A 25741-nucleotide genomic window follows, 5' to 3' on the forward strand; every position below is an offset into this window, starting at 1 on the left:
GGAGAAGCAGCTCAGAAAATGGATGGATGGATGGGGTATTCTAACTTCGAAAAAAAATGTAATATTGAAAAAGTCTTTCAAATGTGTCTGATTTAATTTCATCGCATAACCACAAAACTCAAATAAAGTCCCGGGGATAGGAGTATACCCCCTCTGTTGTCTGTTGAGGGTTATGAAAGCAAGATATTCCCCATACATGGCCTTATTTAAGAGAATTGTTTGATGTTGTCGGCACCGAAATTGATTCGTGGCGAATGTGTTGGCTGGCGACCAGTTCACGGTGTACCCAGCCTCTCGCCCACAGTTAGCTGGGATAGGCTCCAGCATACCCGTGACCCTAGTGAGGATAAGCGGTGTAGAAAATTTATGGATGGATCAGCCTACAACATTGAGTCATCGTAAAAGATAAACATGTACCGTCATCGGGAGATACCGCATATGACAGTCAAAGCTATAGGAACATGTTGTTTTGATAGCATGTCCAGTGAATTTTCTTTTCTCTCAGTATGAGCACAATGAAAGAGGGAAACTAATCAGTGTGCAGAAGTTCTTTGTTTGTTTGTTTCATTGTGCTAAATTATCAAAATGAGTACTGTATATAATTGAAAGTAAATGTTAATCTTTACTTTTTACATTTGTACTTGAGGACATTTCTGTCTGTACATGTTTACATTAAGATTTGAATCAGTACTGCTACTTTTACGTCTCTTTTTGTATCTGTACATCTACTAGTACAGAGTACACTAGTACAAGTACCAAGTGTGAATACCTTTGCCACCTCTGTGTATAATGCCGTTTTGGAAGAGGTGGGGGGATTGTGGTGTATCGGGGTGCAGTGACACTGTCAACCCTGTCACAGTGACACTGTCAACCCTCTTAATGAGTGCATCACCCGAGCTGCACTGTTGCATTACTGGGTACGTGCACTTGTTTGTGTGCATGTGTGTGTGTGTATTGATGAGCTGTGTCAGGCCTTGGGTGGGGGCACCAATGTAGTCTCACCTTACCATCACCTGTCACTGACAGCAGATGTTCACACCACCCGATTATTTACCCACTCAACACCACATTGTGCATTGTGTGTACAGGGTGGGGTTTGGGACTTGGCATACCATTGCCTGTTCATCCCATGCGATATTAATTACATTGCCTGTTATGGTGGGAGGGCAGAAAGGTGGAACTGTGGTTAACATGTCTGCTTCATAGTTCTGAGGTTCTGGATTCAAATCTGGGTTTCCTGTGTGTGGAGTTCGCATGTTTCCCTGCGCTGTTGGTTTTCTCCAGCATCCTCCGATATTCCAAAAACCATGCTTGTTAAACTGTCCATAGGTGTGAAGGTGACTGGTTGTTTGTCTATACATGCGCTGCGATTGGATGGTAACCAATCCAGGGTGTACCACGTCCCTTGCCTAAATTCACACTCTGTTCACACACACATTTACACTCTATGAACAGTTTAGAGTCTTCAATGATGCTAGCATGCATGTTTTTGGAATGGGCCTGGAGAAAATCCACGCAATCATGGGGAAAACATGCAAATGCCAAGATTTGAACACAAAACCTCAGAATTGTTTGACTGACTTGCAGTTTTGATTTTGCACTAGTCTCCTGTGCTGCCCTATGGTTAAAATAAATTACGTCATTGTTTTCCAGGTCTGCGATTGGCTGGCAACCAGTTCAGGGTGTATCCCGCCTCTCGCCCGAAGATAGCTGGGATAGGCTCCAGCACGCCTACGACCCTTGTGAGGATAAGCGGTACAGAAAATCGATGGATGGATGTTTTCCAGGTGCTGACCTCCACCGTGTTCAATGGTCATTCGTCAAACTCCAACAACAGAGATGCCGCCCTTCTTCCAAAAGACAGCTGCACACACACACGCACACTCTCTATTTAAGAATATGCGCATATATTTCTTATTTTTTATGCACATCTGTTCAGCGAAACAGTACACCTGTGTGACACCTCCGCATATTATTTGGAATGGTATTTCAGGATAATCTTAAAAAGATTGATTATACCATTGTTGGCAGAGACATGTTATCTCCCACAGAGTATAATGAGGAAACTGTTTTAATTGGAAACTAAATTAGCAACGGTGGTAATCGGAAGCACTTAAAGGAGGTCGATGTATCTTTGCATGATGGATAAGATGAAAAATAGTGAGGGGGGAAAAAAGGCGCAATGTGAAATGCAGATTAATATTTTGGCTGCCTGTGTGTGTGTGTTGGTGCGCGTCCACCTTCATGTGGTGACACCACCATCTGCTGCCTGTCCATGCAGGTTCTGGCCAACCCAGCAAGACTTCAAAAACACAAACACGGCCCAACTCTTCTCTGTATTCTGCTCATGGTTGAACATCCAGGTGGCATCCTACCAAATAAATCCACCCTGTTCTTCACATCGGCCTAAATAATGCGCCGTCCGTCTGTTTCTCTCCACGCTATCAGGCCCATGTCGCCATCCATATAACCATCACAAGCAGCAAACAATGGGTGTGCTTCTGTAGTTGGAAAAAAAACATAAAGAGGTGTCAGATGGCAGGCGTTTGTAATGGGGTGGATAAGGGGATAGAAGGACAGAGGAGGAGGGGACGGTTGCTCACATCTCATCTTTTGTTCTCCTGGACAATAAGCCCGCCACTCTGCAACTCCATTAGCCAAAGCAACTCCTCCATTGTAAGCCAGTGGAAGCTTTGAGGTCTAGTACAATCCGGGATGCTGTTTGACCTCTGATTTTTTCAATTTTTCTCCCCACAGAATATAATGGAAATGGAACTAATTAATTCCACAATCCATTCCTTGTGACATTCCTTGGTCAAAATACATAGAGTTTAAATAAATACAAATAAAATAAAATTACACCACATTTAAAAGTGGATGTTTATGTAACCAATAAGTAGAATGAAAACAGAGTCCTAATAGCAGTTTACTATTGGTTGAATTTATTTTATAAACAAACAAAAAATAGACTGGAATGCAGTTCACCTTAATTCTTTACTAAGGTGGAATCTCAGTACCCAACGTGTACAGTCAATAATTTAAAAAATACCGAAACGGTCCTCGCTAAAAATAGCAAAAAGTGTCCTTGGTTAGTCCAATAAAGCATTGTTTAATTGTCCCAAAAATAAATAAAAGGCTCGCCATCAAAAGGAAAGAAAAGAAAAGAACTCGTGTGTGTGTGTATATATGTATGTAAGTGAATGTGTACATGAGTGTTTGCCTGTGCGAAGCTGATAGGGCTCCCAGCAGCTATCCTCCCAATGGCCACTTAGAAATGGTAGAACGTTCTCACGCCACACAATAACAAGGAAATGCGAACAATATCAGGCAAAGGCCTAGACACACATGGCATATAGCACAAACAAGTTAACTCTTCGACAGCTTTTATCTTCTGCCCGTGTTACGTACAAGGCACTTATCACAAATATAATTACACAACACAGCATATAATATCTTGTACATACATTGCAAATGGAAACCATACACCTTATTACATTAACTATAAAATAAAGGTGTCATGTAGGACAACAACCTTGACATAAACTCTGCTTAGAATATCAGCTAATTAGCGATTAGCATTATTAGCGATTTCCCATTTTGAACAATAATTCGCTTATATCCACATAACTGTGCTACTTACAAGACATTACAATGCGGATGACATTATATATTTGACAGTACTGCTCACCTAGCAAGGAAACACGAACAATATCAGGCGAAGGCCGAGACACACGAGGCATATAGACAAGTTGACTCTTTGATAGCTTTTACCTTCTGCCCGCGTTACCTTAGAAAGGCGCTATCATAAACCATAGACTGTCGTAAAACTGTCATAAAGCTGACTAAAACAGTCATAAAAGTTGATGTGATGTGTTCTCATGGCTATTAAAGGGGCATCACACATACAATAACAGATATAATAGTAACTTAAAATAAACTGTCATGAAATAAAATTAGAGCTGCATTTACACCGAGTCGAAATCACTTAATTTCTGGGTCCAATTGTACAAGTTTCATGATCATGTTGACCAAGTGTGGAGCTATGGGGATTACGACGAGGCGAGAGCTACTGCCACCCCAGAGGGTAAAGCAAAAAGTGAGAGCTCATCCGAAGATCGATTGCATTTTCACTCATGGAGGCGGCACTTCAATACCATACGGAACCACGGATGTGATGAATGCAGCTGACACGTCATCGAACACAAATACTTACCGCACCCACGTCGTCAAGCTTCACTGAACATTTGATCATGTGCTGGTTATCAGAAGCTAACACTGATAACGCTGTTACATTATGGTAATGTGCAGCTCTGCTTACTTCTTGGCACAAGTGAGCTGGAGCCTATCCCAGATGACTTTTGGCAAGAGGTGGACTACACCTTGGACTGGTCGCCACCCAATCGCATGGCAAATAATGGACAAACAAGTACTCACAAAAACCATGGACAATTTAGAGACTTGAATAAAGCTAACATGTTTTAGGAATGTGGGAGGAAGCCGCAGTACTCGGGGAAAACTCACGCAATCGCAGAAAGAGCCGAGTTTGGAAATCCGAACGATCTAACCACAATTCCAGGGGTCACCAACCTTTTTGAAACTGAGAAGTACAACTTGGGTTAGGGTTAGACCAGTGGTGGGCAAACTACGGCCCGCGCGCCACATCAGGCATGTTGATCATTTCATTTCGGCCCATCAAAGATTGGTACAGAATCACCCAAATCATATCAAAATCATGACTACATTCATTTGACCTTGTCCTGTAATGCTGAGTGGTTCCACCAGTTTGTGCTGGAATGCCCAGTGGTTCCACCAGGTAGCGCAGGAGGTAGAGTGATACATTGACTTGACTTTGGCTGTTCTGTTTTTACTCTGCTACTGCTCTGAACCCTTCTTCAACCATGAGTGGGCCAAAGAAAAGAAAAGTCGACAGTGGGTGCCAGGTGTTTAATATAGAATGGACTACTAAATACTTTTTTTGGTCAAAGGCTGTATGTCTAATTTGTTAAGAAACCATTGCGATTTTAGAGGAATATAACATCAGCCATCACTTTTCTATCAAGCATGGTATTATGCTAACAGCCAATCAACCCAGGAACTGATGGCTACGGCTCAGCGGTTAAAATCAAGCTTGCAGGCTCAGCAAAACACCTTTATCTGATAAACTGCGATCCAAGATCCAGTCACACAAGACCCTGAAACAGTCCCACGGGAGCTACAGATGTAACTGATTGATCTGTCTTAAAAAAGAAGTTCAACTCTCAAACTGGATGAGTTTTATGCTTCATTAAGCGCAGACAAATTTCCAAAAATCCGGAAGATGGCACAGAGGATGCTGGTGGTGTTTGGCTCTACATATGTGTGTGAACAGACTTTTAGTGCGATGAACACCAACAAAACATCCTACAGATCCCAGTGATGAGTGATTAACACCTCAGATGCCTTATATATATATATATATATATATATATATGTAAGCATCTGGCCCGCCTATCAAATTTTAAGTCAATGTGGCCCCTGAGCCAAAAGGTTAGCCCACCCCTCGGTTAGAGTAATGATAAATGCAAAGGTCTACTGGTTTGATACACAATTCTAAAATAACACATCTGCTCCAATTGCTTTAATTATATATTATTATTGATAACTGATCATATTCATCTCGACGTGATCATAGGTTGGTCTTGATGGTCTTGGTCTTTATGTTCTTCACTTGTGTTTCCGTTGCTTGATTTGCTATTGTGATGGTACGATCATTTGATTATCTTATCTTTACATGAAAAGTCATCAAAATGTTCATTGGCCACATCAAGTATGAATTATTTTTTGAGACAAACTCTGTTGCACAATATGTGTTAACTGTGTTTCTAATGTTAATGCACATCACAACTTCCTAATCAAACTACTCCAAGGGCATTGGACTTTAAACGTTCCACTGACAATAAATGGCAACTGCAGGTTTTCAGCAGTGGCAACTGTGTTAGATTGCTCACAGACAATTATAAATAACCCAAGTTGCCCTAAAAAAACTCAATTCCAGCCAAAAACAGTAAGGGGAGGAAACATATATACATCAGTGCCAACAGCCTGGAGGACAATAGAGAGGAGAGGGGAGGATTTATGGCCACCATAAGAGCTACACTGTCGATCTCAGATATACGAATGCAAATGTTGCAAAAAAGTAAATAAAGGCCATGAATATTACTGCCGTTAGGGTTGATGATGCCGGCTCGAACTGAGCAGCATCTGCAACCCACATGAAATCTAAAAATATTCCAGCACCATTGACTGCCACTGTGCCGTGGCCTCGGTGGGTAGAGGAGTAAGTGCATGTGTATGGTATGTTTGTGTGCATGCCTTACAGTGGGAATATGGAAACAGCTTAGATTTGGGGTTCACTTTGTTTTATTTGTTGGCTCCGCTGCAATTATGCTACTAAAAATGGCCTTTCAAGCTCAAGTTTGCTCTACATTGACGAGAAAACTGCTTGCATGCAGTGAGTAAAAATGTTTAGAAATTGAAACCCTTAAAGGAGAAATATTATGCATTTTCAGTGGCATGTTTTGGGAATGTATGAGGAAGCTGCAGAAAGCTCATGCAAAGACAGGGAGAACATGCAAAATCCACACGTGATTCTGACCCAGAGCCTCGGAACTGTGAGGCAGATTAATATGCAGTATTTAGTTAGTCTGAACACAAAACCCTTAGTGTTCCACACATATAGGCCCACTGTACATTACTTTTTTAAAGGCTATTTCTGTATTACTGAAAATCACTCCCAAATGAAAAGGGCTGCAATAAAAACAATAACAGCTCAATGGCCTCGGTGAGCTGTGAATTGCACTATTGTAGGTTGATGCGGTCAGTGTACTGTAATTAGTGCTAGACAATGCTTATCAAAGTGCTATTTGTTAATGTTGTTTTGATGCTTGTGGGTAAAAAAGAGCCATCTGTTATGCTTCCACATAACTAATGCTGTGTAGTGAGTTGGGTGTTGTTAAAACAGATAAAAAATGGTCAATGATGTCACAATTTAAGGAAGCCAAGTGAGGTGACCGAGAACACCGCGGAAGAGCACAATGATGGTAAAGACCTCTAAATCAAAGTGTAGGAAAGCAGAACATAAGTGGAGAAAAACTAAACTCCAAATTGACTATGACCTCTACAGACAAAGTCTTTGTACAACCCCAATTCCAATGAAGTTGGGACGCTGTGTTAAACATAAATAAAAACAGAATACAATGATTTGCAAATCATGTTCAAGCTATATTTAATTGAATACACTACAAAGACAAGATATTTAATGTTCAAACTGATAAACTTTATTGTTTTAGCAAATAATCATTAACTTAGAATTTTATGGCTGCAACACATTCCAAGAAAGCTGGGACAGGGTCATGTTTACCACTGTGTTACATCACCTTTTATTTTAACAACATTCAATAAACGTTTGGGAACTGAGGACACTAATTGTTGAAGCTTTGTAGGTGGAATTCTTTCCCATTCTTGCTTGATTTACAGCTTCAGCTCTTCAACAGTCCGGGGTCTCCGTTGTCGTATTTTACGCTTCATAATGGGCCACACATTTTCAATGGGAGACATGTCTGGACTGCAGGCAGGCCAGTCTAGTACCTGGACTCTTTTACTACGAAGCGACGCTGTTGTAACACGTGCAGAATGTGGTTTGGCATTGTCTTGCTGAAATAAGCAAGGGACGTACATGAAAAAAACGTTGCTCGGATGGCAGCATATGTTACTCCAAAACCTGTATGTACCTTTCAGCATTGATGGTGCCTTCACAGATGTGTAAGTTACCCATGCCATTGGTACTAACACAGCCCCATACCATCACAGATGCTGGCTTTCGAACTTTGCATCCATAACAGTCCGGATGGGTCTTTTCCTCGGGCCCGGAGGACACGACATCCCCAATTTCCAAAAATAATTTGAAATGTGGACTCGTCGGACTACAGAACACTTTTCCATTTTGCATCAGTCCATCTTAGATGAGCTCGGGCCCAGAGATGCCGGCGGCGTTTCTGAGTGTTGTTGATAAATGGTTTTTGCTTTGCATAGTAGAGTTTCAAGTTGCACTTATGGATGTAGCGCCGAACTGTATTTACTGACATTGGTTTTCTGAAGTGTTCCTGAGCCCATGCGGTGATATCCTTTACACATTGATGTCGGTTTTTGATGCAGTGCCGCCTGAGGGATCGAAGGTCACGGGCATTCAATGTTGGTTTTCGGCCTTGCCGCTTAAATGCAGTTATTTCTCCAGATTCTCTGAACCTTTTGATGATGATATGGACCGTAGATGATTAAATCCCGAAATTCCTTGCAATTGTACGTTGAGGAACATTGTCCTTAAACTGTTCGACTATTTTCTCGCACACGTGTTCACAAAGAGGTGAACCTCGCCCCATCTTTGCTTGTGAATGACTGAGCAATTCAGGGAAGCTCATTTTATACCCAATCATGGCACCCACCTATTCCCAATTAGCCTGTCCACCTGTGTTCCAAACAGGTGTTTGATGCGCATTCCTCAACTTTCTCAGTCTTTTTCGCCACCTGTCCCAGATTTTTTGGAACATGTTGCAGCCATAAAATTCTACGTTAATGATTATTTGCTAAAAACAATCAGGTTTGTCAGTTTGAACATTAAATATGTTGTCTTAGTAGTGTATTCAATTAAATATAGGTTGAACATGATTTGCAAATCATTGTATTCTGTTTTTATTTATGTTTAACACAACGTCCCAACTTCATTGGAATTGGGGTTGTATTTTTAACCAAGAGTTAGTCAGGGCTTGACAGCAACACTTTTCTGAAATTATTAGTCAGAACTTCAACAATACTCGCACTCTGTTTGCTGTGGTTGACAAGCTCACAAGTCCCCCCCCCCCCCCCCCCTCCCTGAATCAGATAGCTCCAGAACACCTAAGAGTAGATAAATGCAATGAATATGCTTGTTATTTTTGTGATAAAATACAATCCATCAGGTTAAATATCAGCACAAATCAGCAAAATTATAAAATGATACTACTTCTGAAGCCACACAGGAAAACCTCTATTACCATGTCAGAATTTGATACAGTTGACCAAAAAAATGTAGAGAAAACGATTCAGCAACTGAAACCATCAACGAGCTGTCCTGTCTCAATACCATCTGACTTTTTCAAAGCTATTGTGAACTCTGTGCTAGCTGATTTGCAGTGAATAATCAATTGCTCACTTCAGTCAGGCGAGTTTCCTAAAGCTGAAGTAGGTGCCATTAAGCCTCTTCTAAAAAGTAGAACGCTGGATGCTTCCATGTTAGCAAGCTCATCTTAAATCTCCCTTTCATAGCCAAGATTGTTGAGAAAGTTATTTTTGATCAACTCAGCAATTTATTGAAATTAAATGGACTTTTTGACAAATTTCAATTAGGTTTACGAACTCATCACAGTATAGAATCTGCTCTTATCAAAGTGCTAATTGATATAACGTTGAATACTGACTTGGGAAAGGTGTCAATTCTGGTCTTAATTTTGACTATCATAGCTATGCAGATGAGGGACACTTATATCTAGCAGTTTGAATGTTCTCCCCGTGCCTGGGTGGGTTTTCTCCGGGCACTCCGGTTTCCTCCCACATCCCAAAAACATGCATGGTAGGTTGATTGGGAAACTCTAAATTGCCCGTAGGTATGAATGTGAACGTGAATGATTGTTTGTTTATATGTGCTCTGCGATTGGCTGGCAACCAGTTCAGGGTGTACCCCGCCTCTTGCCCAAAGATAGGCTCCAGCAGCCCGCGACCCTAGTGAGGATAAGCGGTGAAGGAAATGGATGGATGGACATCAGAGTGTGTGCTATCTCCTAAAGAATGTTTTTTCTTAATTTCTTTATTGTTTTTTTGATGACTTCACGTTTAATTGTGACATTTAGAAATAACTCCACATTACCGTCAGTCCATACTGAATGTATTATTGACCTTTCCACAAATTACTATCTTCCAGCTTCTGATTGGCTAGAATGGCATTTTAGTTAAAGGGCTTTCTGTTGTTTTGGCATGTGTTTGACAAAGTGCATGTGTTTTAAGTGAAATGTTCAAGTTGTGTGGAAATGTAATAAACTATTCTACAACTTTTTGCAAGGCTATCGTTTTCTCTTTACACATTTTCAAGAAATGACTTTCTTCCGCCTTTTGATTGGCTAAAATGGCCTTACAGTTTGGGCGTTGTGTCCAAACTGTTGCTTTGGCACGTGCTTGAAACCTGCATGTGTTTTGAAAGTACATTTTTATGTGTGTTCTAAAATGTCAGAACATGTGTGAAAAGATATTGTCCATCTATTCATCCATTTTTTTATTGTCTTCATGGGTCACAGGTGAGCTGCAGCCTATCACAGCTGACTTTTAGCGATATGCAGGATACACCTTGAACCGGTCGTCAGTCATTCGCAGGGCACACATAAACAAACAACCATTTGCACTCACATTTACACCTACGGGCAATTTAGAGTTGTCAATTAACCTAGCATGCATGTTTTTGGGATGTGGGAGGAAACCGGAGTGCCCGTAGAAAACCCACGCAGGCACGGGGAGAACATGCAAACTCCACACAGGCGGGGCCGGGGATTGAACCCCGGTCCTCAGAACTGTGAGGCAGACGCTCTAACCAGTCGCCAACCGTGCCGCCTGTTTTTAATTGTTTTATGTTTAATTTTTAATCATTAATATTACTAACACTAACACTATTCAGTTGAGGTTTGCTTTGACCTCAATCTGATCTTTGTAAAATGTAATAACACACATACACACTGCACCAGTGTCACTGTCCCTGTCGTAGCTCCTTCCAGCGTGCAGGTGCGAGCAAACTGACAGACGGCCCACGTCTCTCGTCCAATTAGAAACCACAAGCGTGACCACGTGAACAAATTTCCGTCAGAGTGGCGAGAAGCAGCAGCAGCAGCAGCAGCAGCTCTGCTTGTGAGTGCAGGGAAATAGCAGCAAGGCTTGGAAGAACCGTGAGGAACATCCGTGCAGGTAAATTGCTTCTTTTATTTTCATTTGCGTGCACACTTTCGCACATGTGCGTGTCCGGCTCAGGGTGGGCGCTGCTGGGACAGTGGCAGGGGGGACGATGGGGGGCTTCGGTGATAACGTTGCTGGTTCTCTCAGATGATCCACGGACAGGACTCAGACTAGGAGCATCATTTGCTGCTTGCTTGCACTGCACCGTCTGCGCATTCGTGCAAGCCCTCCACCCCATATCCCACCATCCCACTCGTGTCGAGGCTATTGATAGTTGACAGAAGCCTTGTAATCACCCCCTCCCCTCCTCCCACCTCCCCCACTGATCTGATAAAACGCTCAGATGACGCGAATTGTTGCCTGAACTTTATTTTGCCCCGAGATTAGTTTTAATTGCGTGGATTGACGCCGAGCTATGGTTGCTGAGGGGCGTGTGTGTGCGTGAGTGTGAGTGTGCTGCATGCATAAAACCATGCAGGGGAGCAGAGTCAAGCTGAATTATTTATGTGACTGTCTGAGAGAAGACGATGCATCCCATCGGATCAAAACAGATGAGAAATTGTCCTTTTCGCACACATTCCAGACACATGGGTCCCCCCTTGGCTTTACATAAAAAGCAAACCGATGTTGCTCTAAAGCAGTTGTGCCCGAGAAGAAATGCTACTAATACCTCATTTCATCATCTCTTTTTTTGTTTCATTGGATGCACATGATTTTTGCATGCACTCCATTCTCTTTTGCTATTGGAAGTGGTTAAATGAAACAAATTTAAAAACATATACGTTTTTATGGTCCACAACTAGTTATTTGATAACACACGTCATTCTATTTTTGTTCATAATCATACTGAACATTTTGCATATGTCCCTGACATTGCTGTCACGATGGGGTAACTATCAGATACATTATAACCAGCATTTTGTCTGTTTTCACTGGAGGTTGAAACAGAGTAAATACTTACACGTATGTTTTGTAATGCTCATCATATTATGTGTGTAGTTGGCTATTGTCAAGCTTAACATGTCCACACTGTCACAGGGAGATATCAATTGATATAAGAGTTCAGAAATTCAAAATATATTTGTTAAATAGTACACGGTCAGTTTGCCACCATGTGCTCATAAAGTGCTAATATTAGAACAATGTCCACCCTGTCATTGTCAGCTCATATATTTAGGTGCTTGCATCTAAATATCTTCTTGCAGTTAAGTAAGTAAGTAAGTAGGGAGTTTGACCGATATGGATTTCTATCAGCATGCTCACTACTTAATACAATGAATATGAAGTTTAATGGAAAATCTCCGATTTTTGTGGTGAAATGGGAAAGTCTCAGACACACCTTATGGTGATAATGACTCAATAATGACATGAAATCGCTCCAATTATTACATTTGTGTGCATATATGTTGTTAGAGCACGTTTCTTACGCTCTGAAATGCACATAAATGTATGCACGGGTGTGTGCGCGTGTTTGCGTGTGCGCGCGGGCACTGTATCCGAGCTGCAGCGTGTGCGCATGCGCACTCATCTCAAGGGAACCTCAGCTCAGTGCTCGCAAGGCACAAGGAGAAACCAGCGGGCGGCACCGGGCTCTCGTTCCTCAAAGCCGGCTGGTGGGGACTTTTCGTAGCACTCGTGGACATTGCCACATTTTCTTTTCTGTTTCAACCGGGACTGTCTATTTTTTAGGGTATTTTTTTAATACATATATATTTTTAACCCATTTGGATTCTACGTGGACTTGGCACCGACGTTTTCCACCCCACCGCGCAGTATAACGCCGTAAGTTGTTGCGTTTGTGTACCGGGAGGCGTATTTGAATGAAAATGTGCTTTATTATTATAATTTGTTTATGTTTTAAGACTTATTTCCTGTTTTCGTTCATCAATCGTCACCCGTTTCTTTCGTTTAGACACTATATTGGGCGCGTATTTCCGCGTAGATTTAAAAAAAAAAAAAAAAAAAAAAAAAGAAGAAGAGGAACCGAGCGCCTGAGCAAAAGTTACCAAATCTTATGTCGTAACTTTCAAACTGTTAAACCACCTGATTTCAACATGTACTAAAATGTTAAATAGTCATTTCAGAGCAGAAAAGGGCATAACGCGACTCCTCCACTGCAGGTGTTTTGACGCTGCACTTCCGCACCGCGCTGTCAAGCTTTAAAGCCCAAATTCGATCATTCATTAGCTGTCGTCGTGCTAATTGAGTGCTTGCTTCCTAGTGTCACCATCCGTCGTGTTTTGGATTGGATTTAAAATCAAAGCACACGCAATTTGACCACGTGCAGATTATTTCCTTAGCCCCCCCCGCCCCCCACCTGTCCTCCCCTCCCCTGGAGAAATGCTGAATTGCATGCACTCTTGCCCTGTTAAACCAGCCTGTTGGCATACCTGTGCACTTAAACCAGCATTGCAACTCTGAAAAACACACAACCTCAGAGGAACTGTTATTAAAAAGGCCCAAAACGTCCATCCATCCACCTGCAAAGGCATTTAACAAATAAATGTTTTAACTAATAATAAGGAAAACGAATTCAATCAATGCGTTACGAATATGATGAAAATATTTTTGAAAAACGGTCACCTGACCATATAAATACGTCAGTGATTCTCAGTGTGGTACGTGAGCTCCCTCAAGTGATACATGAAACAATCACTGCCTAAGTACAGTTCGGTTGTATTTGACTTTTTAGTCCTACATTTGCATCTCATTTTCACTGTTTGTTTTCTATCCATCCATCCATTTTCCTTTGCGCTCATCCTCACTAGGGTCATGGGCGAGCTGGAGGATAAGCGACCCTTGTGAGGATAAGCGGCTCATAAAATGGATGGATTTAAACAAACAATCATTCGCACTCACATTCAAAGTTTTATTTATGCACAGTTTTGCAATGTAGATTCCAATTGAATATTGTGAATATCAGCAGTGACTAAGTCCTCACACACACCAATATGATCTGTTTTCCCTGCTGGTCTCTGAAAAGAGGTTCAACTACCAGGTTATGACATAGTTTGTCCCCCAAGCCAACAGACTGCTAAATTGCAAATAAGTATACATTTTCTTCCTCTTACTAATTTGCACTGCCGTTTTATTCTGCAAATTATGCTGTACATGACTGCAGTTCTCAACCAGTTTTGTGTTTTTAATTTCCTGCTGCATAAGTACGTACAGCATATACAATGCTCATGTATATTTTTATTTAATTTTGTTTATCTAGATAAAAGAAATCATATTCTAAACACTACGCTGAATCAAATGCAATGAAATTGAATGACAGTAAAGTCTGTCTAAGGAGAAAAAAAAGTGACACTTTTTGGCTGTGTTTACAATGAGGGAATGTATGAAACAAACCACATGAGGGTAATTGGGATGCCCAAATTGGATACAAAAGGAACTCAACCATCAGCACCATGTTCACATATACATTTACAGGTTATTAAGCAAACTGTCATTGCTGGTGTAGTGGCCTGCGACTTTTGTGCAAACAGTGTGGATTCAGTTCCCAATTAGGCTGGATTTGCAGTGCAGCAAGTGCGCAATTCCAATTTGATGCCCATGTCTATTTCCATGCATATTTCAAGTGACACATCCAATATGACTGAGTTTACAGTCACGAAAAAAAATGAAATCTTGGTTTTTTAAGCCTTCAAATTCCAGTTTTATTTGCACAATGTGCATGTTGGAAAACATCAACAATTTGATTTGTATGTATTCTTGTACCACCTTTTCTTCTTATACAGAAGTGCCTTGAATTACGAGTCTAATTTGCCCTGTGACCTCGCCCATAACCCAAAACTCTCAAATCTCAAATGATCTTTCCCCAAAGAAAAGAAACGAAACTACTATTAATCAGTTTCAGCATCCTCTAAAAAAACACCCACCATTTTTTTAAACCTATTTTTATATAGCACTGTACAGTGTTGCACTTTATAAAAAGATAGAGTAATAACATAATTACATAGAATGTAAAGAACAAAACAATTTTTGAATCATGATTTCATGCACTAGCCCTGCGATTGGCTGGCAACCAGTTCAGGGTGTACCACGCCTCCTGCCCGCATCCCGTTAGCTGGGATGGGGTCCAGCATACCCACGACCCTAGTGACGATAAGCGGTGTCGAAAATGGATGGATGGGATGGACTTTAATTGTATTCACAATTGTGTGTAATTCTCTTTTGCTTCATGTTTAGTTATCCAGTAAACCTCAACAGGGAGTGGGAATAAACGGCTTTAAGCAGGCCTCCTTTTTGAATAATTTTTACTATCTGCCATATTGCTACTTGTTGTGAAGTTCGCTCCTAGAATCTATCTAGCTCGTATCTCAAATTTTTGCGTAAAAGTCAAAGCAAAACAATTCGGCTGCGCGAAGGCTCTTATCTTGAAAAACTTGTAAATTGGATGGATCACTTGTGTTGTGGATCGCTGTACCACTGTAATGGTATCATAGTACAGGTACTTCAGTCTTTCTACAGCCAGCAGAGGGAGCTTCCACTTAATTTAAAATGTAATTATTCTCTATGGTCAGCCGTGGGTAGCTCAGCTTCTCATAAAAAAAATTGCATCATTCATTTGCTCTAAGTAATCCATTTAATGCCTTTTTTTCCTGCCTGAAAACTAAGAATATTACATGAAATTGCTCCCTTGTCCCAAAATGTATTACTTTCGTAATCTAGTCGAAAACATTGTAAACTCGAAAAAATAATTCATTTTTTAAAATTTTAAAATAAAAGTGTTGCATCTAGAATAAAACCAATTATACCCAAATGGTTTCATTCATTGCAATAAATAATTCATGGTTTTAAATTGGACAAAAGTGTCCACGATAATGCTAAAAGGTACAATTTGATGTAAACAATATAATTTTGAAATATTTAAAGAGTATAAATTGGAAATAAAATCTCAGAAAAACATCCACACCTTTTGGACAGTTTCATTAAAAAACAAAAACAGAAGCGAGGTGGACACAAATGGCCAGCATAGAAGCAAGATGGTTGAATGTTATAGCATTTAGCAGTCATTTTTATTTTATTGCATCTTTGTGACCGGTGTTCTTTGCAGGCTTTGTGACTAATGGCTTGTTTCCTTTTGGGTTATTTTGCTTAGCTCCACCCTGCTCCACCCGAGTATGACGCACAACCAGTCACACCTGCCCCACTCATGTGGGGTGTCTTTGTTTTAGCCCCATAGCCCAGGCCTCACTTGGCTTGCTGATTTATGGGCTGTTTGGTTGTTACTTGTTGCAAGTCACACAATGTTGCTCTTGTGGTGTGCACTGTGGATGCTGTTCATGTGAAAAAGAACCGGGAATGACTGTTTTTTTTTGCCAGCATTGACCAGAATAATGCTGCTCGGGGAGTCGTAAGGGCCTTTTATTCTTAGTTCACACCACTGCAGTGGCGTTGTCTTTTGAGGTTTGCACTTGCTGCATGGCTATATGGCCATGCTGATGTGTGTACTATTTTGTTTGTCGTTTTACACACTGTCCTGCTGCTCGGATGTCACTCTACTTGCAGAGCTCACACTGTTGTGATGTTAATGTTATGTTATTTGATATGTTAATCTGCCATTAGCTACATACTCTGCATGGAAATGCTAACCAAATCATGTTGTAGCATACAAAACTGTAACACTTGGTGGAAATGTGGTTTACATATAATAAAGGAAATAACACTTCTGTACCTACCCTGGTTTTAAGGTCACCGCTGGGTGCACATTTGGAACAAGAAGGCAGTGTTTCCCACACTTTATTTAGCTAAGGCACATATTTTACATTAGAACAAATCTCCCACCCGGCACACCACCAAACAAAAATGTCACAAAAAGTGGATACACAGGTTAAATATGTTCTTTCTGCCATCGAGTGCAAGCTCATTCAATTGTTCTGTCTGCCACTATACATCGCTGGTATAGGTGGTTGAACAAATAGACATAAAAAAGTAAATAAATACTACTCAAACCAAGTAAGTTAAATTGGATATTTTCCCATGGCAGACTGGTTGGGAATCACTGCAGTAAGGAATACTGCTTATCTTTTGTTTAAACAGGATATTTAATGAAATGAAACAGTTTACATATAAAACGTAGAAGTAGAAAGATTCTTGAAAAACCAAATAAGTGTACTGTATATAATCAATCTTAGCTTTTTATGTCTTTTCTACTCACTGCTCTGATATTCACGTTCACGTAATGTCAATTTCAAAGATACATTTCAAGTGTGAGGTACTTCAGATATTCATATCCCTTAGCCATGATATCCCCTAGCCAGAAGCTGAGCTCCACTGTATTTGTTTACAGAGTAGTGTGGGGCTAGAGGACGAGGCCATTACACTTGTGTGGGAACACCTATGTACTGTAGTGAAAAATCTGAGTAGGAATACATGTGTATTGTAATGTTGTTCTGTTACACCCCCTTTTTTTTCTTGTGGGGGAACAAACAATGTGTCTATTTGGGGAGTGGTGTTTATTTGTTCAAGTGGACGAAACACTTGGCGACTAATTGAGACATGGTGTCTCCTGCAGCGGAGGCAATTACTTGAATAGTACAGTACTGTTATCTTGCATGAGTGCTTTGTTCATTTGAAATCAGTCAACAGTTCAAATGATTTACAGTCATTGGAGACAAAATGGATGACAACGTGTTGTTAAACCATACCGCTATTAAATGTTGCAACAACTCTGCATAATTTATCAGCGCTAATGTGTTTCTCATGGTAAATAAGGTCATTTTTGTTGTTTTTTATGGCATTGAATCGCTATTATATTGGGTTGTTGCAATGCATTCTAAAATGGATTTATTCAGCAGAACTGACCGCAGCCCAGCTCTCCAGATTAAGGACACACAGAATTGGCATGACATATTGTAGAATCAAGTACATAGTGATGAACAGCCCAGCTGATATCAGGGTTCAGGGCAAATACTTGGATTTGGATGAGAATAAAAACACGTTGATTCATCAGCCCCCTTTCAATCCAGTTTTGGATTCATTTATGCAATTCCTTTCCCTAAACAGGTTGTCATGTCAGAGACTGACATGCACACACACACGCACACACACTCACACAGACGCACACACACTCACACACACACACACACACGCACACACGCTCACACAGACGCACACACACTCACACACACACACACACACACACACACACACACACACACACACATACTGGGAGTGCCTCTGCAGTGTGTTCGGTGCCCGGTGCCTGTCAGCGAAACCGGAGTCTGCCCAGCAGCTCTCAAATTTTAGCACACGGCAGCACATCTCCCATCTCATCTGGCACGGAAATGTAGCGTTAATTCAATTGGCTGCCGCGATAGTAAAAGTCTTCCTAATTGGCCGACACCGGCAGCTGGCCGTAAGCATGTCAGTGAGTTGGTGAGGGTCCCAGAGGTGCTGTAGAGCAGGAAAGGGTAAACAAAGGTTACATGACGTGATTATGGCATGTTGTTTACGGTGTTCAACATAAGAAATAACACATACGCTCCCTTTGGACTCTTATTCTTCCATTTGATCAGATCTCATTTCAGTGTTAATTGACACCCCCACACACGTACATCCTAGTATTCTAGCTAGCATTTGTCACACCAGCATGTCTCAGGAAACATCTTTTGAACTGATTCAGGAACCAACCTATCAACACATTCAGACTAAGGGATTTGGGGAGGGAACTCTGCTCCTAAATGCCACTGCAGCAGTTCCTGTTTCCTTTCACCTCAGTGAGGAATCCAGCAATGACATAGACAAGAGATGGGAGAAACACACGCATGCACGCATGCGCACACACACACACACACACACACACACACACGCACGCACACACACACAGAATCAGAGAGTGTGGAAGGCTGGCCATGTAAGGTTTCCGGCACCACACACAAAACACTGAACCAAACTTCTCTCAGCTTCTCTCACATGAACTTTGACATGGTGTCTTTCCTTAAAATAATTAAAAGGTGTCTTATCTTACCTAAGCTTTGCCTTAGACATCATAGAAAATAATGGTGAGATTTCTGTCGTATTGGCTTTGTGGTTTGGTAAGAGTTTCTTATGGGTTTTTGCAGTATACAGGCAAGTCTGAATTTAGACTTGCCTGCTTTCAGTGTAGTACCACGTTGTTCTGCAACATGCTGGGCAGCACTGAGGTCTTACTGGAAGAGATGCAGCATGATTAAGAGAAGAGAAGACAAGACAGAGAAGCCCTACAAAGCTCACAGAGAGAATACTGTATGTCTGTAATGTTACACTGTATGGTGTGATTGAACATTTAGGTGTTTAAATATACACAGTTTAATTATATTTAGTTGTATGTGATGCTGCTCCATGGGTGTTAAATTTACAGTTGTTTAAAGGTTTATAATTAATGTAACATCAATGCTAATTTGTATTAGCTTCTCAATGGCTTTTCACATTACATGTTAGCATTTTGCATTTTGTCCCTATATGGTTTGGGTGAACATTTTGTTTAAATATACAATGTTTAATTATTTTGTTTTATTTGTCAGTTTTACTGTAAATTTCAATAGTTGGTGAGAAATAACAGCTTGAAGAAAGCACACTGTTTGAGTGGGAGAGTCTTCGTTTTGTCTTTTTGGAGGTGGGGTGATTCCAACCTGATCGCAACAATATATAAAATATGACTAAATTCTGCCACTTTATAGTATATTACATTCCTTTTTCCAAACTGGCTATGCAGTGAATTTGGTCTCCACTTCTGCCACTGACTTCACACCAATATATGAGGGGTGTGTCAATTTTGGTGTTGAAAACAGGGCGTTCCAAAGGCAATTAGTTATATACCAGTTGCTCCAAAATGTATTGCTATTATTGGAAATGACTTTTAGTTTCATTTTCTGGACCAAAAAATACATAGAATCAATACGGGCAATTTAGAGTTTTCAATTAACCTACCATGCATGTTTTTGGGATGTGGGAGGAAACCAGAGTGCCCGGAGAAAACCCACGCAGGCACGGGGGAGAATATGCAAACTCCACACGGGCGGGGCCGGGGATTGAACCCCGGTCCTCAGAACTGTGAGGCTGACGCTCTAACCAGTCGTCCCCCGTGCCGCCCTGTAAAAATATAACATTCTAAAAATATTAAATGCAAATATATAAAACCATTGTATTAATGCTCACTCTTTGAAGTTTATTTTTATGATAAGGATAGGCTTTACACGATCAGGATTTTTGGGACCGATCAGCTAGTTTAAAGAAACGATAACTGATTACCGATCCGATCACAAGATGGAGCAATGTGTTTATTTAAATTACTTGTTCATTTACTGTATATACTTGTGTACTGTATACTGAGTATCTTCAAAAGTATTCTGTATTCAGGTCGTGTATTGTAATCAGTCAGGTCAAACCAACATTACAACATGACAGAAATAATGGGTGCTAACTTACTGTACTAAAATTACTTTATTGCAATTAAATTACCTCACACACACCAAAACTTTAAAGCATGATTCAACATTAGGGCCGGCATGTTTACGTACAACCGTTAGTCCTAGCACTAATTTGCTAGGCTCCATCACGTTTTGTTGTCTGCTTGCGAGCCATAGCGTATTAAAAGTATGTGAACATACATCAAGCAAGCTTTGAATTAAAGTCCTCTCCTGAGCACCGGTGACCACCAGCACATGTTCTCCCCCCCCATTTTGTTCTTATAATACACATGCCGTGAGCCATTGTTGTTGTCGTCGCCATGGTAACGAGTGTATCCACTCGTGTTTGAGTTGACAAGATAAATCTTAGTGATTGTAAAAGACTGGATGCAGTGGTATCGGAATACAAGATTTTATTGCAGTAGTCTGACATAGTGCAATCATGAAAGACCAAATTTGTCTTGTAGTCTGATCCAGTCATTACGTGTTGTCTGTCTCAGACATGTTGTCTGTCTCACATCGCCAACATGTTTTAAAAAAAAAAAAAAAAACTTTATTGGCGGTCAGATATTTACAGTACTACATCAAAAGACACATAACAAGGCTAAAAATAAACTAGCTTTTGGATTCAAATATACTGTATACGACGGCGACACGGAGTAAATGTCTTTTGCGGAGCCAATCAATGACGTCATTGATCGGATCGGCGAATTATGACATTAAAAGCCGATCAGCATAAAATGCTAATTATCGGCCGATACCGATCAAGCCGATCAGAAAAGTCTAGTTAAGGAGTTAGAGAGAGAGGCTTACTGAAGGCAGGTGACTTATGCATCACACTTGCTATATCTAAAGTGAACTCACCAATAACTGACAAGAAATTTGGTGATGATGGCTGTTCTAATTTAAGTTTTTATGCAACTTTAAGGTGTATTTTGTCACCATTTGTTGCATTAACATTTTTAGTTTCAATGTATAGAATAACAGCAGAATGGCTTAACCCACTCTGTTTCATGAGTGAATTCATCTAAAGCACATACATGGATGTACAGTGTTACCTCGTTTATCGCGGGGGTTTTCTCACATTTCTCTGTTGTTTAAACACGGTCAAAGTTCAAACCTTAGTAAGAAAAATAAGTACATTATTATTATTGTTGTTGTAGTACTCATTATTATGGTTAATATTATTGTATAACAAAACAAAGGTCAAAACCTCTTTTAAGGCCCAAACATTTGTTTAAGAAATAAAAATGTTAACATTTTCTGACCAATAATGATGACATTTTGTAGAAATAAAAAATGTAATTTTAATGGACAACGTATAAGGTTGGAAATATAAGAAATTATTAATTGTGACTCGCGCGTATTTCACGCTTCCTCTGACCGTCCCTCTTCGTCCTGACGCCGCTCCGCTGTACCGTCCTTTTCCACTGTCTTTTTCCGAGAAAAGAACATAGTTATAGGTAGTTGTTGCCGCTTTTTTTTCCTCTGGGCGAGAAGATTCTTATAAACAGACATGCCACCTTCGATAGCATCTTCCTGTGCCTTTTTGGTGCGACCGCAGGTGCCCTTGTCGGTGCAGCACAGTACGTCGACATTGTTGGTTATGTCTGGGAGAAAACTTGCAAACAGGAGGCCCTTTAGAGTCACACTGCTAGCAATCGAACACTAATTTAAATTGAGCAAGCCGAACGCATTCTGTGCTGTACAGGAGACATGGTACGGAGGAGATGGATTCAAATTGGTCTACAGTACCGTATCCAATCATGACGAAGAATACAATGCGGGTTTGTACGCTGTAAAAAACAGCATGCAGAATTGCACTGTAAAAAATACACGAAGTCAATTAGGACACAATGCGGGTTCGTACGCTGTAAAAACAGCATGCAAAATTGCACTGTAAAAAAAGCCGCAAAGTCGAGAATCCGCGATAGTCGAACCGCGAAGTCACGAGGGTTCACTGTAATGGCATTATGAAAAAAAAAATAATAAAAAATCCGTTTTACAAATTGAGGTTATATTATACTGCAAACCTGCAATGTAATTGACCTTATTAAATGCATTATTCTTCTCTAGTTGCAACTAGCACCAAAAAATGAGCTGGCTTGCACACTACAAACTAAATAATAAAATAGGTTGGCAGTTTGGCTGTAAGAAACAACACTATTATTTCGCTTGTCTCTGGTGTTTTGCACCTGGTGGCTGAATTACGTTATGGTACATTTAGTGACATGGGAACTATTGATTTAGTATTTATAATTTTACCATCATAGAGCTTTAGCTTTCTACTTCCCCTGTTTACATGGTTGTTCCATGAATCGAAATATTGCATTCCAGCATCTGAAGCACAATTGTGACGTGAGGCGTTGTAGGGAGGAATGTGTTTACTGTGACACTTGGATATACTGTTGGAGATGCAATCTGTGCTATCACTTTTCTGCTGTGCCTCACCCTGTCACTGCTCTCACATGCTTCTTACACACTGACAGTCCCTTTTAACACACTGTGTGCGTACACATCTTGATAAACCATTTAAACAGGCTCTTTCCTATCTCAGAGTGGTCTCTCAATTTTCTCTCCATTTTTCTTTTGTCACATTCAACAACATTTACTTCCTCCTCTACTCTGCTAGTGTGTTAAAAAGAGCTTAGACCAGGGAAATCATAGCTTACCCTCATTCAGGCTTCCTGGAAGATCAGGCTACTTAAAGGATTCAGACCATCTTTGGTCTTTAACTGGATGTTTGCCAGTTTGAATCTTGTTATGGTTTGACAAATGTGTAATACTCTTGCAGCGCCACAGAGCAAGGCACTCTGGCTCTGAAAAAACAACAGAGAAAATTCTTCACTTGAAACAATTACAACACTATAAGACTTTTTGTGTGCACATGTGACTACAGGTAATGTTTCTTCTCTGGCGCTGTGACTTCTTGACTGTTGTCAGCAGATGAATTGCCGCTTTCATGTTAAGCTGTGGCAAATCAACCCCATAATTGGTCGTGCAGATTAACAGTGAGATTCCCTGTGTGTGTGTGTGTGTGTGTGTGTGTGTGTGTAAATTGCCTTTATCTGATTAGCACATTTATCTAACAAAGCAGGATTTATGGGATTCAGCTCTCTCTACTCTACACACACTCCAGCACAGATAGCAGAGGTAGAGGTTAGCCATTAAAGCAAATATACATGCTCCTGTATAATTGACAAAAAGCTGGATGGTAAATTTCGCCAGAAGCAGTTATTTTAATTTTATTTCTCATATAGAGGCCAGAAATTTGTATTGACTTAACTGCAGTCTTCCAGGGGTCTATTTGAGCAAAGCATTAAAAAGGCCCTTATTTTACAAATGCATTTAAAAATCTCAGTTGTACTATGCAAATAGTCTACAAACAAAATATATTCACTTATACTCACTGCCCATTGAAATGTGTCACCAATTTCATTCATTCATTCATCTTCCATTCCGCTTATCCTCACTAGGGTCGCAGGCGTGCTGGAGCCTATCCCAGCTATCTTCGGGCGAGAGGCGGGGTACACCCTGAACTGGTCCCCAGCCAATTGTAGGTGTCACCAATTTACTTTTATTTTATTTTATTTGTTTAATTGATGCCGCTCCACTGGAGGAGAAAGCAAGTTAGTGAGACATCTGACAGAAAAGCTTTTACAGAATGTATTTGATGCAGGGAAAAAGACTAGTATGCAGAAAAATTACAACCAAGGAACTAATGGAGATATACTGAGTTTGTGAGGCAATATAAGATAATCCTTTTTGGTTATTTTTAAATTATGGTCAAACGTTTTGCAGCTTTACCAGCACTTCCTCTTTAAACTTGCCAATAACTGTCAGCTTTACAGATGTCACGTGTACTGTGTTGGTGTTTTGTGGTGGAAATGTCAACTAAACCTTAAACCGTTTCAATATTTCCGATCACAATTCCTAATGTGTGTGTGGTCAACACCAAGTTCGACCGAGTCACGAACTCTATGATTGTGATATGATACGGAACGATAGCCAACTCAGAAGCGACCTAAAGCTAGCTTTGTTGTCGGACATAAATAGAGGAGCAACTAATTGTGTTGACTGTTTGTATAATGTGTCTCCCTAGTTATTCACCACAATACAAATGACAATGAGAAGAGTTTGCTACTGCAATTCAGTTACCAGATAAACCTAGGTAGTTATTTCACAGTATGTTTCTTCTACTCTACTCTTTCTCATCTCAATTCCCGGTGCCACCATGCTTCCACTCACAGGTTAGTCTTGGTACTATACCAGACTTTTGGTTTGGTGAGGAGTCTCGAAATTGATCGTGGATAACATGATGTGTGTGTGGAATGCTGTGTTGGTCTGGATGGACTACATCACACATTATAAGACCACTAAGCACACACTTGGCAATTTTTTTCCTAGTCATGTGTGGGATCTCTCACATTTTAAAAATCAGTCAAGATGTTAAAAATCTGTATTGTGTACTGCGCTTATTATAAGTGGACAGTACACCTGGCGATTAATTAGGTTCCCAACGTTTATTAGAGTGGATGTTTCATGGGTCCTTTCTTGCCTCATGTAATTTACTAATGAACTAAAGATTGTATAAAAAAAAAAGGTGCTTCATGTAATCACGTGTAGAATGGACAGAAATATTGCATACTTTTCAAATACCCTGAAACCTGTATCCTCACACTTGTTTTACTTGCTGTGGGGAGGAAATAAAACTCAGATGAAGCAACAGAGCATGCACACAGCTGTACAGACGAACAAGGCTCGCACTGAAGCTTCGCTGTATTTCTCCAGAGATCTTTTGGAGTCACATCGTCGTCTCACTTCACTGCACACATCAGCTTCAGCCTGCCTTGCGCACGGGCCGCTGTCACTCAGCTGCTTGTTTGGCTTCTTTGCATTGTAGTTCAATATCCGCAGGTCAAAACACTCTTTACTTTTGTGAGTGTTGTGTTATTGTGCACAAGCAGGCAAATAACCTCCAATGGATGTTTATTCAAATCTGATATTAAGTTACTGTCACAATATAAAGCCTTACAGGCACTTATTAAGTACCATTTTAACTTTCATACAAGTATAAAGACAAGCTGACCACTGTACAAGACTGTAAAAGACTACAATGAAATAAAACTTGCCTTTTTAAAGATGCCTCAAAGACACATACAGTAACTGTGCGTACTGGGGTCCTTGGATTACGGCGGCGTTCCAGTCTGATGGTGGTGATGTAACCTGAATTTGAAGTGACGCTGAAATCTATGACTTCACTATCCTAAAACAGTAATACATTTATGATTGGCATAAATATTTGCTCCTCCTGAATCTGAGCTTCGACTTCCCGACGG

General features: G+C 40.5%; 1 protein-coding gene across 7 annotated transcripts in view; it reads left to right on the forward strand.

The window, feature by feature from the left end:
- The first annotated feature begins 10947 nt into the window (after positions 1–10947).
- strbp (spermatid perinuclear RNA binding protein) overlaps positions 10948–25741 on the forward strand; it is an 85259-nt gene continuing 70465 nt past the window's right edge. For 5 of the 7 annotated variants that reach the window (XM_061799706.1, XM_061799707.1, XM_061799702.1 and 2 more), the window contains exon 1: positions 12546–12789. The gene's annotated coding sequence lies outside the window, so the exon portion shown is untranslated. Of the gene's footprint in view, positions 11020–12545; positions 12790–23908; positions 23959–25741 lie in introns of those variants that run through there. The other 2 variants (XM_061799708.1, XM_061799710.1) reach the window with 2 other exon arrangements.

This window comes from Phyllopteryx taeniolatus, chromosome 15 (genome assembly GCF_024500385.1).
Source record: "Phyllopteryx taeniolatus isolate TA_2022b chromosome 15, UOR_Ptae_1.2, whole genome shotgun sequence".
In the NCBI taxonomy this organism is placed as follows: domain Eukaryota; kingdom Metazoa; phylum Chordata; class Actinopteri; order Syngnathiformes; family Syngnathidae; genus Phyllopteryx; species Phyllopteryx taeniolatus.